The 15,101-nt window shown below is 40.6% G+C and overlaps 1 pseudogene; it reads right to left on the reverse strand.

The window, feature by feature from the left end:
- Positions 1-15,101, reverse strand: part of LOC135475291 (cholecystokinin receptor type A-like) — an 83,717-nt pseudogene that overhangs the window by 51,965 nt on the left and 16,651 nt on the right.

Here is a 15,101-nt window from a genome sequence, read left to right on the forward strand (position 1 = left end):
ATAAAATGGCGAAATCTGATAGTAGATTACACAGTTCTGTGATATTGCCATATCAAGGCCTCGAGATATCCAAAATAGTCGTAACCAGAATGCCACAAATTATATCCACCATTTCATCGTAGTACAAACTCTGTTTTGCTGTTCATATCTTTGCCTAAGAAAACTGATGACGCCACTCTACCTTTGCTCAAAATGGCAACATTTGGTGCATTTGAAATAAAGGCGAAGAACGACACTGTCAGAAAATACATTTCGCATTGATAAGAAACGAATGGACCCTTCATATATAACATGCTTATGTTAGACAAAGGATTGACGTCACAACAAACGTTTAAAGTCGTCTAAAAGGAGAAGGTTAAAAGGCCTTCCTGGATAGCTCAGTGGGATATTTTTAGAGTTCTGTGTTTGAGGGTTTGAATCTCGCTCTACCGCACACCAATCGGATGGTGCAAGTTGTCACTCAAACCACTAACTCGCAAGTGTCGATTCTTGAAAATATTCGACCCCGCATACAATAGCGTGACGTCACAACAGACGTTCAACTAAACCGAAATGTGTGGCGGAAGAAATGAGCAAGAGTACTTGGTTCCTGACGTGAATGTTAAAGGGAAATACATGCGACTTCGTTCATAAATGAAGTGTTCTTTACATGTCAAAAAAACCAAAACCAAAACGGCTTCCTCTCTCGCAGGCTTTACGACAGGAGGGATAGATTTTACATTGTGAATTACCCTTACTTGGATAGCAATATATCGAAGGATCCTGCACATGGCGTGTACATGTCCCGCCTTGTAGCATTTGTTAGATCCTGTGTGTCAATCAACGTCACAAGTAATTACTGCAAAAACTAATGTGTCAAGGTTATTCCACCACAGGCATTCACTCCCAGTTTCTTAAGTTTTACAATGCGTATAATTCTCTTGTAGGTAAATATGAACAGAGGGTCCAGAATCTCTTATGCTCTGCTTCATGATTGTGTCTAATTCCGCGTAACACAGGCACAGGCCCGGATAGCACAATTGGTAGAGCGTCCGTTTGGGGAGCGGTAGATCCAGGGTCAATCTTGGGTCGAGCGAAACCTAAGATTTTAAAAGACTTTGGTGTTCAGCATGAAGGGGATAATGCAACGACTGGTTGACCCATCTCAGTATAATGGCTCGGGTGGGGCGGCTTATTTGCCTTCGGTGAGTCGTCTCAGTGAAGCAGTACCAGATAAAAGAGAGGTGGAAAACCGTCCTGCGACAAGGAGGCACATTACACGTGCGAACGCTCTAGGGATTACTTCGTCGTCATATGACTGAAAAATTGTTGAGTACGACGTTAAACCCCAAGCGTAACCCGGGGATAGGGGCGCCATATTCATCGTGTTGAAGTAGATCGCCACGTTGAATATTTGGACAGGTGCAATTTGAAAACTGTTGACTGCTTCTCTTTGCATAGTTCGGTCCTAATTTTGTACTCTATACGCTTTTTTAGTGCTTTGGTGGCTTGTGTTATACGTCGTTTTGTGGGCTGGCCTTGCCATTATTGACCTGAGATATCCTTAGTGGTTGACGGCTTTTATTCGAATATCTGTTTCCACGGATAGAATCAAAGTCTGACCAGGTGAGGTGGGAGTAGGACATTAACTGAATGATTCAGCAAAGCCTCTCGCAGATACTCAAAAGATTAAGGGAAACTATTCACAAAGACGCAAAAAGATGTATTTATTTATTTATTTGATTGGTGTTTTACGCCGTACTCAAGAATATTTCACTTATACGACGGCGGCCAGCATTATGGTGGGTGGAAACCGGGCAGAGCCCGTGGGAAACCCACGACTATCCGCAGGTTGCTGGAGACCTTCCCACGCACGACCGGAGAGGAAGCCAGCATGAACGCAAAAAAAATTCTTTCGAGTACATGAAGGTCATGTTATTAAACAGGATTTTTAATAAAGGGTATTTTGATAATAAAGGATTTTGATAAAGGATTCGCTTTTAATGTTTGATTTCAGTAGTCAGAATACGTCGAATACTTGATTTTAAAAATAACAGCTAAAAAGCAAAGCTATTATCATAGGACACACAATGCTTCTGACATTTGCATTAAAGGTGTTGATTCACACCCATGGCGATTATGGAAAAGTTGACTTATAATAGATGGAAAACAAACACAGTAAAACCAATCAATACTGACTAAGCAAGCCTTACCTTTAAGGATCTCGATGGAGACAAGAATCAACCAAAATACAAATATTATTCAAGGAATTCTATCTTGCCCGCGAAGAACGGTTCATCCCTTAATAGTCACGGACACAGTGAAGGCGTTTTGGGCTACAGTACTGTGTGCCTTGCCTGTATTAAATGAGGACGTATTACGAGAGACTGTATAATACAGAGTAAAGGTTGCGGGAATATGCATACTAACATGTGGGTCGATTGGGGAAAGTCATTGTCCTCGCTAGTTTCGTTCACGGCATGTTATTTGCATTGATCTCACAACACAGGAGGAGTGATTATAGTCTCGTCCAGCTCCGGCAGACGTACTGATATTATTACTAGGCACCAAACGAACTCGTATCGTGCAAGATAGCCACCTATTTGCAGATGGACATTTGTTACGCTACAAGCAACATCACTGTTAGTAGTAAGTATAAAATCATCATTAAACACACATGGTTATATTCCAAAGTGTCCCGCAACTGGACTGCTGGTATAGTTTATATTAATGTACGTAAAGACGTATAGAATAGGGAGTAAAACCACAGTGTGATAGCCTGTAAATGGTCACATGTAACCCGTGAAGTACGGCCTAATGTCTATTTACCCGACGATTTTATTCTAACTCTTGACGTAAATTCTGAAACGGTAGCATAATACACGATCCTATATAAGCATGGCTTAAGCAGCAATTCATCAGACGTCAGTTTTTTTTACGTACGTTCAGTATACATGATAGACAAATTTACTGTTTGGTAAAGACCATGTAGGCGTCGTCGTATAAGTAAAATATTCTTGAGTAAGGCGTAAAACACCAATCAAGCAAATAAATAAATAAGATTTATTTACTCAAGAATATTTCACTTATACGACGGCGGCCAGCATTATGGTGGGTGGAAGCCGGGCAGAGCCCGGGGGGAAATAAATAAATAACACAATGTAGGCCCATTAGCTTTCAGCGAATTTAAAGCCCCAGTATGCGCACTCTCCTATGTAGGTCCAACGGGTCCGAATCGGTATGCCTATTCTTTCTTTCTTTCTTTGAGCTGCTTTTCTATGCTCAAAACAGATAAATTCTGCGAAAATCTTGCCGGTGTAAAAGCAGTTTCACCAGGTACCAAATGTCGTCGCAACCCTATACACTACCATTATAAACACAATTTGGGGCACCAAACCCCTAGAGTGAAATATTCTTGAGTACGGCGTAAAACACCAATCAAAAAAAAAAAAAAAAAAAAAACCCGAAAACCCCTAGACACGACAGATACCCACGCCGCTCGGCGGTTAAGGGTGGATTACCGTCCAGAGAAAATAACTGGTGCAGTCAACTCAACATACGGAAGTGTCTGCTTCATTAACCTACAACTTGAGAGAACCAAGGTTCAGTAACAAGGTCTGTCTTGCCAAACCTTTTCGCAATATCGGAACTGGTAGGTAAGGTAACTGCGTATGTCTGTAACGTGGTGCATATATGACGACTTTCAGAGGAAACTTTTCAGCCAGGAGAAAGTTTTCCTCTACTACATCTCTTAATTGCCTTATAAGGACTGGTACTATACTTGGAGGGGCCTCCGTGGCCGAGGAGATTACCACGCCAGCGCGGCGTAAGGACCCAGGAGCCTCTCACCAATGGGGTCTCTGTGTGTTAAAGTCCAGCTCATGCTTACTTCCTTTTCGGCACTACGTGAGAAGGTCTGGCCTTCAGGCGTGGATTTCGCCCACACTGCTCGGTTTCCTGCAACCACAATGCTGGTCGACGTCGAGAAATATTCCTGAGTACGGTGTAAAATACCAATCAAGTCAAATCAAACTATATTGAGATCATGCCACCAGATTTTTATAATAGAGGACACAAAATGATCACTAACTTCACTATTAGAAAAGAAAGTATACAAGTATTCCCCAGACAAAAAGATTGCATTGCTTAAAGTTTTTGTCATCGACCGGAATAAATATGCTATTAACGAAATTGTATGCAAAGACTGTTCATTAGGAGCCGGATATGAGCATACATCTCTGAGAGACTGCGAACGGATCGTTGTTAACAGACGCTAGTAATCTATGAGATGTTAATAATTGATAACATAAATGCTACATCTCTCTGATGCTCTATCGTGACAGTAAAGTTTACATAATTAATTGGTGAGAATTACAACAGAAGTCCTGGCAGAAGAATGTTATAAGATTTGCGAAAATGGGCTAAAGATACATTGTGGCCATCGCGTGGTGTTAAGTATACTAAGCAAAAGAATTTGTTCACAAAATGTTTTCTTCGCAAGTACGTTTTCGCTCTAGAAATCTTCCCAATGAATTCATTTACAAATATTATTCTCTTTTGCGAATGCTTCCTTTTCACAACATGACGATCGTTTTGGAAGCTTTGTTATTTTGGGATAGATTGACCCATGCATGTCATATTGAAAAGCTCACATTTCAAATCTTCTGTCTTTGTTTTACAAATTTTCATTGGCACGACTTATATCCTCTTGTCACTTTGTTGTTGCCAGAGGTTACCAGATTGAATTTCAAGGTTCTTTTTGAAAGGATCGATGGTTATTATTTTTTCTATGAATGCTCCTGCTTTTGACATTGACGTTGAAAGCTACAGCGTTCTCTAGGTAGTGTCGTTAGTTGCCGAGATATATGGAGACCGGTGATTGGAAACCCTGCAGGCCATGAGACAAAAAGTGTCAGAATTCGTCAGACGGGGTTACATAATATTGAACAAAAAGTCACTTTTGTCTGAGTGTATGCAGAGATTTAGCTCTCCTTTCAGAATTCGATAAATGACACATACGTTTTGGGCGAAAAGAAAGCATTGCGTGTTTCTACGTCAAGCAGAACTACCGCCACTTAATAATCTGGACAAGGCTAGACATACGCCTTACAGGATACGATGCTCGTCTCAAAGGATCACGGGTTTATCTCTCACAATAACACATAAACTTCAAACAGTAAGACATATTCCGTGGCATTACACGTAAATCTCACAATATCAGACATACATGACAGGATTACCCGTAAATTTCATAATATCAGACATACATGACAGGATGACACGTAAGTTTCACAATGTCAGACATATATGACAGGATTACACGTAAATTTGACAATATCAGACATACATGACAGGATACACGTAAATTTCACAATTGCAGACATGCATGACAGGATTTACACGTAAGTTCCACAATGTCATACATACATGGCAGGATTACACGTAAATCTCAGAATATGAGACATACAGGGTTGGATAACACGCTTTTCTCATAATATCAAACATACATTGAAGGACGATAAGTAAATCTCACCATATTAGAATACATCGCGGCATTACACGTAGATCTCACAATATCAGAAATACATGTACGCATACAGATGATGAGCATGTCTCATAATATCAGACGACAGGATGACACAATACCGTACATACCTGAAAAGATTACCGGTGAATCTCAAAATATCAGATATAAATTGCAAGATTACAAGTAAATCTCTGACAATATCAGACATACATGACCGACTGACAATTACACCCTTGATTGCAGGGTGACTGAATATATCTTCGCGAAACCATGATTCGACGCACAACTAATAGGACCAGATTCATATTTACAGGACGAGAAACAAGCTTTACAGGACAAGAAACAAACTTTACAGCAGGAGAAACAGATTTTACCGGATCAGAAGCACCTTTCACAGTAGCAGAAACACGTTTTAATGGGACAAATAACACATTTTACAAGTACAGAAGCACATTTGAAAAATCCGAAGACATTTTACTGCATTAGAAGCACATTTAAAAAAATCCAGAGCACATTTTACTGCATTAGAAGCACATTTTAAAAAATCTGAAGCACATTTTACTGCATTAAAAGCACGTTTTAAAAAATCTGAAGCACATTTTACTGCATTAGAAGCACGTTAAAAAAATCCAAAGCACATTTTACTGCATTAGAAGGCACGTTTAAAAAAATCCGAAGCACATTTCACTGCATTAGAAGCACATTTTTAAAAAATCTGAAGCACATTTCACTGCAGTAGAAGCACGTTCAAAAAATCCAAAGCACATTTTACTGCATTAGAAGCACGTTTAAAAAATCCGAAGCACATTTCACTGCATTAGAAGCACGTTTAAAAAAATACGAAGCACATTTTACTGCATTAGAAGGACGTTTTAAAAAATCTGAAGCACATTTTACTGCATGAGTAGCACATTCCAAAACCTCCCGAAGTACATTTGCAGGACCAACACCAGATTTTATCGCTTCGGCGATCAGGCACTAAGATGTTTGAATGATATTGGTTTTATCCGTTCAGCTCCCTAAATTATTCTGGTGAGGTAATTCCTTTTTTTAGATAGAATGGCTGTAATCACAAATAGTGTTTCTTTGACGTGCCAAATTAGCTGCAGACCAAGAGCTCTTTGAAGTGGCTATTTCCTTGTTTATAAAACCAACACGGGAGTCGACCACAATCAGCCAGAGTATTCCTCATCGCGTATAACCTCAGAGCAATCACGTGACCACACAATCTTGTTTGACGGCTATCTTTGCTGTTTGTTTAATCAAAGAACATCTGTTTCATCTGAATAAACACACCAGCCACCGACAGGCTCATCATGAAAACAATCCAGCTGCAAGACCGATGTCAAAAATTTAACCTCCGCCCATTTATGACAAGCTATGAATATGTCTAATCACTTAGGGACAATGTGCCTCCAGAGTGTGACAGTCAGAGTAAAACATTCTACTTAACTACCCACTCAAAGGGGACGCCTATACATCAGCGCAATCCAAAGTCTGTGGTATGAAAAAGGGCGTCTGGGAAACGATTGACAATACGGTTTCTTGGGCATGGACGTTGGCTCAGTGCTATGTTAGAAGACTAACTGTGTGCTCTGATGATGGGGGGGGGGGGGGGGAACTATTAAGAAGCCACTGCGTTATCAAGAGCACAGGCAACATGGTTAGGATCATTTGAACACCTATGGCGGGGTTTGAAACGCACACAAGCATATGACTATCCAAGTCACGAGGTCCTCCCAAAATTCTCTTCACCGAATGATGTGGCACATGGCCCGATATGTCCTTTTTGATGGATGCTGCGTGCTCATAGTCTTGGCTTGAACGGCATCAGTTTTCTGGCTGCCAGTTAACACCCGTTTTATGACTCGCTAACCTCTACATTCCCTCTCCACAGTTCCCTCAACTCCCGTGTATTTATACTTTACCTAAGACAGAATTAATATTACACCAAGGATGGCCCATGGTCTAGCTACTGTGAGGCGAAGTGGATGTATCCAGCACAAGTGTAGCCTCATTCAATCACCCTGACATTGGTATGCTGTCTAAAGCTCCGCATTATAATTAGCAATCAACACTAGGCAGATGTGCAACATTTCGGTTCAACCGCACCTTTATTACGTATTAGTATGTCATGTCCGGTTATATACATGCATATTACTGTCCAGCTTATAGTGAATTGGGCCAGGGAATACGTTAATCTACGGCCTGTCTTTCATTTTGCCAGTTTTTGGCATGAAATTCATGTGAATCTAAATGAAACTTTGAAGCGAGATTTGCAGGTTATCAGATAGACTCTAAACTTTCTGATCTAAATCTCCAAGAAAATTTACGTTTAGAGGCAGGATTTCCCATTATTTTAACGGTATCCCCGGTTTGCTCTTCCACCACACAATTGTGGTTCCAGTTTTTGACACAACCACCACACAATTGTGGTTCCAGTTTTTGACACAACCGCCATTGTTAAAGTGGCAAAACAAGCGAAGAGACAGGGTTCAGCATTTGACTTGTCTTAAGACTGCGGCAGGGCAAATATAGCCTCTGCTGTTTAAGGGCGGCCATATATAACACATTAATGTCAGAGTTAGACAGCTCGTAGTGTCATAATCAGACAGCTAGTGATGTCATAATCAGACAGATAGTGATGTCATAATCAGACAGATAGTGATGTCATAGTCAGACAGCCAGTGGTGTCATAATCAGACAGATAGTGATGTCATAATCAGACAGATAGTGATGTCATAATCAGACAGATAGTGATGTCATAATCAGACAGATAGTGATGTCATAATCAGACAGATAGTGATGTCATAATCAGACAGATAGTGATGTCATAGTCAGACAGCCAGTGGTGTCATAATCAGACAGATAGTGATGTCATAATCAGACAGATAGTGATGTCATAATCAGACAGATAGTGATGTCATAGTCAGACAGCCCGTGGTGTCATGAGCATCAGTTAGAGTGCAACCTCTTCGTGATTTGGACCCGAGAGGTTTCGAAAGCGTAGTAAGTTGATTGTTTTATGTTAACTAGAGCGAGGAAAATAGGAACTACTTTTTTCAGTGTGTGTGTATCGTGGATATTGCCTACATATTGTTTCTTTATTTTTCCAAAGTGATAAATATTTCAGCAACATGACGATAATCACAGCATCGATTATTTATAACGTCAGTTACATGACGATGGTCACAGTAACGATGATTTGATGGACAGAGGAATCCGGAAAGAGCGTATGAAGTTACTAACAAACCGTGTGATTCACTTCGTGGACTATACAGTGACCAAGACCTCATACTCTCATTTCTAAAATTAAAGTCGTGTCATAACTAGGTCATCGCTCGTAGTTTATTTGATTTTTAAGTACTTCACAAATTCGATCAATTTTTGCGAGGGATACATTTATAATGTTGGATAAAACCAAGGCTCAAAACTGGACCACAGATGTTTGCCTGTCTTAACAAAATCCATACGAGATCAATGGGTAATGGTTCGATATGAATAGAGTGTGTTTGATGGAAAGTATACAAGCACATTTGCTTCATGGAAAATTGGCCTCGTCGATCCTCAAATATAATATCCATTAATCATTGATGTGATAAAATCCAACAGCCGCAGTTAATGGAAACTCGGTGATCGGCAGCAAACCGGATTTACGGCGTGTCTCTCATATATCACACAGACTACACAACATGGGCTGGCGAAGGAGAGCGGTCTCGTGGGATCGCTCGTCAACGCCTCAGCGAAAATGCCGGCACACTGGACACGGACCAAGGGTAGAGAGTAAATCCGACGTCCAGTTCGTTTCCGCCTTTCCGTGATAGCGTTAACAAGGTCATTAGGATGCTGATGTACTTCCTTGTATCTGGTCGCCAGCGATCAAGCAATATAACATAATTATTACCTTTCAAGCTTCCCACATAGATAACGACTGGACCAGAAATGCCTCTGTGGGAACTCCTTTTATCTCAACAATACCATGATCTAAGTCTGAAAGTGTTGTACCCATCTTGTTCCAAAGTTGTCGGTATGTCCATAGGCGTGCACAGAGCTTGGCTCTGGGCTAAGGAACAAGCACGCTGATTAGCCCATAACTTTCAAACACTATGGGGGCCTCCGTGGCTCAGTCGGTTAGCGCGCTAGCGCAGCGTAATGACCCAGGAGCCTCTCACCACTGCCGTGTGTTCAAGTCCAGCTCATGCTGGCTTCCTCTCCGGCCGTAAGTGGGAAGGTCTGCCAAAACCTGCGGATGGTCGTGGGTTTCCCCCGGGCTGTGCCCGGTTTCCACCCACCATAATGCTGACCGCCGTCGTATAAGTGAAATATTCTTGAGTACGGCGTAAAACACCAATCAAAAAAAAAAATCAAACATTATGTCATCGAAGAATTGATGATTATGGGCTAATGATCAGACAAATTTTGTTTTTATCATTTCAATCAGTGAGTGATCAACAGACCGATCAATTTGTTAACTATGGTAAAGTATAATTTCGCTTTTATTCATTTATAGATCGCTCATTTTTTTTGATTAATGGATTCCTTTGCCAGATCTCTTTGCTGTAGAATTTCATATTTATGGCCTTTCTTCACATGAAACTTACCTCACTAGGACGCCAGGCAAATTTACCGGATATGATGCCCCCACCCAGTCACACTGCACTCCTAACTGCCCTACGTCCTTGGCTGGAAGCTAGTCAAAGAAAACATACCAAAGCCGATTTCAAAATCCTACATATTACTCAACTAGGGATTGTGCCCTGTCCTTATAAGGCAACCGGGTTGAATATGTGACTACAAGCTATACTAGGACCTGGTCACTTCAAGTATCCTTCAGTGTAAGAGATTCTGCCTAGGCAGCAGTTCCACTTCACAGGAGTGGTGCTGATTGGCTTTTGAAAGACTTCGGGATGAATTATTTGATCCCTGCATTGAATCAGTGAGCATTTAAGTTTGACCGATTTCACCCAGGAATTCTTAAGTGTTATTCAGTGTAATATATGTTCAAATATAGTACTATGTTGGCTATGGCTCTAAAATTGCACTTCGCCGTACCTGATTATGGCAAAAGTATCTTCTGAAAGTTTGTAACGATCTCAACATGCTATAAGTGGTTTGGGTGGTGTTTTTTATCGCGAATATTGTTTACTGGTCCTGGAGATATATACCTGACGTCAGGTTTTCTAAGACACTGTAATGTATCTGCCTGGATTTCTGACCCGACTATTGTGTACCGTACATAAAAACATGGGAGCATTTGAGAAGTAAACTTTGTGAAGCGGATAAAAGCATAACAGCGCCACTGTTTTAATTTGGCTTGGCAGTTCGATATAATGATCGGCTGAGTTTTATTTTGCTGTGAGTGAGTGAGTGAGTGAGTGAGTGAGTGAGTGAGTGCTTCGGGTTTAACGTCGTACTTAACAATTTTTCAGTCATTTGATCACGAAGGAATCCATAAAATCCATGTTATGTGCCTCCTTGTTGCAGGGTGGATTTCCATCGCCCTTTAATCTAGTGCTGCTTCACTGAGACGTCTTACCGAAGGCAAGTAAGCTGCCCCGCCCGAGCCATTATGCTGATACGGGTGAACCAGTCATTGTTATTTTGCTGTGTACTCGTGTATAAACTAATTAGAAAAACATTCCACCTGACTTTCCTCACTTACTTACTGATTAGTAGTGCAGTGTCCAAAACTGCTCTCAACCCCTTTCGCTGCCTCTTCCACACACAAGTGCATAGTTCAAAATAGTTCTATTTAATATGCCCATATGGCCTTCTAATCTACATTGTGATATTGTCTGATGGACAACGATTAGGGGGTCGTGAGTAGGCCCGGGCTGAGAGCTCAAAACTTAATCTTCCTTAACGATGTGTTTGCAATGCGATGTGTCATTACAGCCGAAACGTTTTTCCCCATATTTTACAGGACATGCTCCTTACAGCGCATACGTTGCTCTCTACCTTCACTTTACATCACTGTCACCAATAGCAAATTTTGTACAGAAATCTTGAACTATGCCAAGGTCAGTGGGGTCATGGTGAAGAAGCAGGAAGAGATGTCAGAAAACATTAGCCTTTGTTCATAATAATACAGCCTTTGGTTATAATAATACAATATACACATGCATTCTGCTTATCTAAACTTAAAAGTGTGTACAACCTGATTCAAACCAACCCCGGAATAAATAGTTCCGCGTGAGCCCACCAGTGATGAGGCAGAACACAGCCTAAAAAAGCCTTCGTGCGCTGCACCGGCTCAAAGGTCAAGCTTGCCTAGTGGTGGCAGTAATGTAAAGTGAACGTAGAGAGCGACGCATGCGCTGTAAGGAGTATGTCTACAGGATACATATTTAGTGTGATACTCGATGATCAATTCGGACTTGCCTTCGTCCTTATCTGATTTGGATTATTTCTGTTGTTCCTTCACCTTTGCTGTACTCCATCAGTACGCACAAAATAAGAATAAAGTGTATATAAGCTTTACATGTGTCGAAAGCCATACAGAAGGATGTAAGCTTTACACCAATGATTTGGCTGTGAATCCTACATTGCTCGTTATGAGCGTTTCTAAGTACTATGTAATAGCTCCTGTTTATGTTCAGTGATCCACAGACAAGCCAGACTAATGAACTGACTGACTGATTGATTTACTACTGGTAAAAGGGAAACATTCTTTAATTTTATACTCTATGTACTTTCTTAGTTCTCTGGGGGTTTGTGTGGAACGCCGTTTTGGGTAGTGGTCTTGCGGTTATTGACTGGGAACATCCATTTTAGTTGACGGCTGGTATGTGAATGTCCGTTTTGACGCCTACATCCTGAATGATTCACAACTAAGCAATCTCTGTGTCTTTCCCATGAAAGCTGAGGAGATGCCACCGAGTGGAAAGTCTATAGTTTTTCACTATGAAAAATGTTGTTTATTACAACTACCCGAGGTAGAACAATGAAAGGTAGGAAATGATTGCTGGGTGATGTCATATGGAATATTGAAACAGTCCTTCGTGTGACACTTGTGAGAGAAGACCTCTGAATTAAGAGGGAGCCGTGGTGTGGAAAGAGCGATAAGCTACGAGGATTGTTCTCACGATGAACTTCTTCCCTGATAGAAGACATCAACTGTCAAAAGTTAAATGTTTAATTGAACCTCATTTCATTAACAAAGTTCATAAAACTTGAAGCAGTCAGCATAATCAGTCTCAAACGCCTGACATTTGTGAGTGCGAATGTTGGGGTTGGCGTTTGATGAATACACGCTGGAGAGAAGCCGAATGGTAAGCGAGCGTGAGTTCAGGCGGGCAGATGATATCCGCTGATTTAAAGCGATTGTTTCAGGTGAAAGATAAATCGCCTTGTGGAGAATAAGACATCTCAGTCTAGAGAATAACAAATGAGTGTCTGGTGGAGATCGATACCCGATAGCTTCGAGCACGAGGGCTTTGTCCGCAGATAACTGATTAGCTATGTAACACTCGATGGACTAAATCTGGAGAATGAGCCCTGCCGCAATCGCTGATTGACGTGTCCATTTACACTGGCTGTTTAGTAAAACCACTTGAAATTCATTGATTGATTGTTGAGTTTATATTCAAATTAGGTAAATAATTCAGTACAGTTACCTTTATACAAAAGAACTCACTGACTCATTTTCAAAATGTTTCACCGAAGCTTCAATGCATTCACTATACGGGTGGCCGAGGTGGTTAGCACGCCAGCGCAGTGCAATGACCCAGTAGCCTCTCACCAATGAGGTAGCTGTGAACATGCAGTCTGAACTGTAGGTCTAGAAGGTTTTTGCTTATTATAAAAAATCCCTTCATTTTCTTTAAAGGAAAGACATATATCATCAGTGATAGACATTTTCATTTTCAACGCTATGGAAAATGTTTGAAATAAATCAAGACTAAATAACACATTACAGCTGTCAACTATAGTATGTGTCGTCGTCATGATTAATAGAGAGGAGTGATTTCTTGGATGCTGTAGATAACCTCCGTAAATTGTTCCCATTTCTAACCGCCTTACATCATCATCCTGTCGATGTTAAGAAGAAACATATCAGCTTCGCCAATTTCCGCCTGAAACGGGTCGTTTTCGGCAGTTTTCGCTTGATTGGTTTTGTTTTGTGTAATTTCCGTTGATTTATTGCGCAATAACCCGTTCCCTAATCCTGCGCGATGCTATTTGTGTATTCAAGTAGAAAATCTTCCAAGCCGGGGAAAGACTTGGAAAATGATGCAATTTTCTTGAATAACTGTGACTGTTTTGAAATCATAAGAGACCCCGTTAAGTGTTTTTACTTTACTTTGTCAGCTTATGAAATGTGTGCAGACTATAGAAAAAATGTCTCTGTAATCACAGAATCCTTGATGTGGATTGTGTCATAAAGGCAGGCTATGGGTATATAGATCAGGACCAAGGCTGTTCTCTATAAACTATGCATGGCTCAAGACATAGGCCTGCACCCTCCAACCACAAACGTCCGCTTACAAGCATGTAAAGTTTTGATGATAAAATAAATAATGCAATGTGGACCTGCTATAAGTGTATACGACTACTCCAATACCTCGACTTGTTCCCATATGAAACAGCAACTTTTAGTGCTATTTATGTATATTTTTTATTTGACTTTGGAGACGAAACCACGTTGGTTGTGTTGGCCATTTTCATTGCTTTACAAAAAGTATAATTGTATCAGTCTACACAGAATAATGCCTCCAGAATAGGCGTGAACACATACTTTGTAAACATGTGGAAAGGCTGAAGAATTACGGTAGTTATTATCGATCAGCGCGTTGACCATGTAAATCGGAAGACTGGGGTCAAAACCGGGTGTACATGTTTTATGTTTTCTGAGTAATGGCAGAACAGATTATGTTAGTGTCATAAAATTATGGGTAACACAATACCCCTTTACGCCGATAAAGGTATTGTACTGTACTCGTTTGCAGAAAAGAGATCGGATCTACAATCAGTGGTAAGCCCTGCAACTTATTCTACAATTGATTGTGGAAGTAAGTCACGCCGCTTGCTGAAAGGAGTACGTGTAAATGGAAAATGAACCAGTCAATAACTTTTCTTGCTTTCAGGAGCTAAAAACAAGACAAACGTTAAAAATTCATGTAACATCTTTTTGGGACAATTAAATTGCACATCTTTGCAAACCGACTAACAGTTTACCTAAGGCAAGTATATGTATTTAACGTTAATTTTCGGGCGATTTTAAATATTTCTAGCTGAGTCAACCGGATTGTGATTTTTGATTACTTGAATTGCGACAATTACGACTATATCCCTTTGTGCAAGTGGCCCCGGGAATTATAGAACAAAAAATCAGATATATATCTATATATATATAGTTTATGGCAATACCGTAATCTGTACCACCATCACTCACGAAACTGTCTTCAAGTTAACAGATTAATTCATAGATAGTGTACATAGTAAACTAAAGAGGGGAATATCCAAAAGGACATCGAGCCTCTCATCACAAATAGTTTGGGCCAATGGTCTAGATGACCACCTGATATATGCCGAACTCGTCCTGTTGCTTTGATGGTACAGTGCGGCGACACGACTCGATTTACTTCGGAAACCA

This window comes from Liolophura sinensis, chromosome 9 (genome assembly GCF_032854445.1).
Source record: "Liolophura sinensis isolate JHLJ2023 chromosome 9, CUHK_Ljap_v2, whole genome shotgun sequence".
In the NCBI taxonomy this organism is placed as follows: Eukaryota; Metazoa; Mollusca; class Polyplacophora; order Chitonida; family Chitonidae; genus Liolophura; species Liolophura sinensis.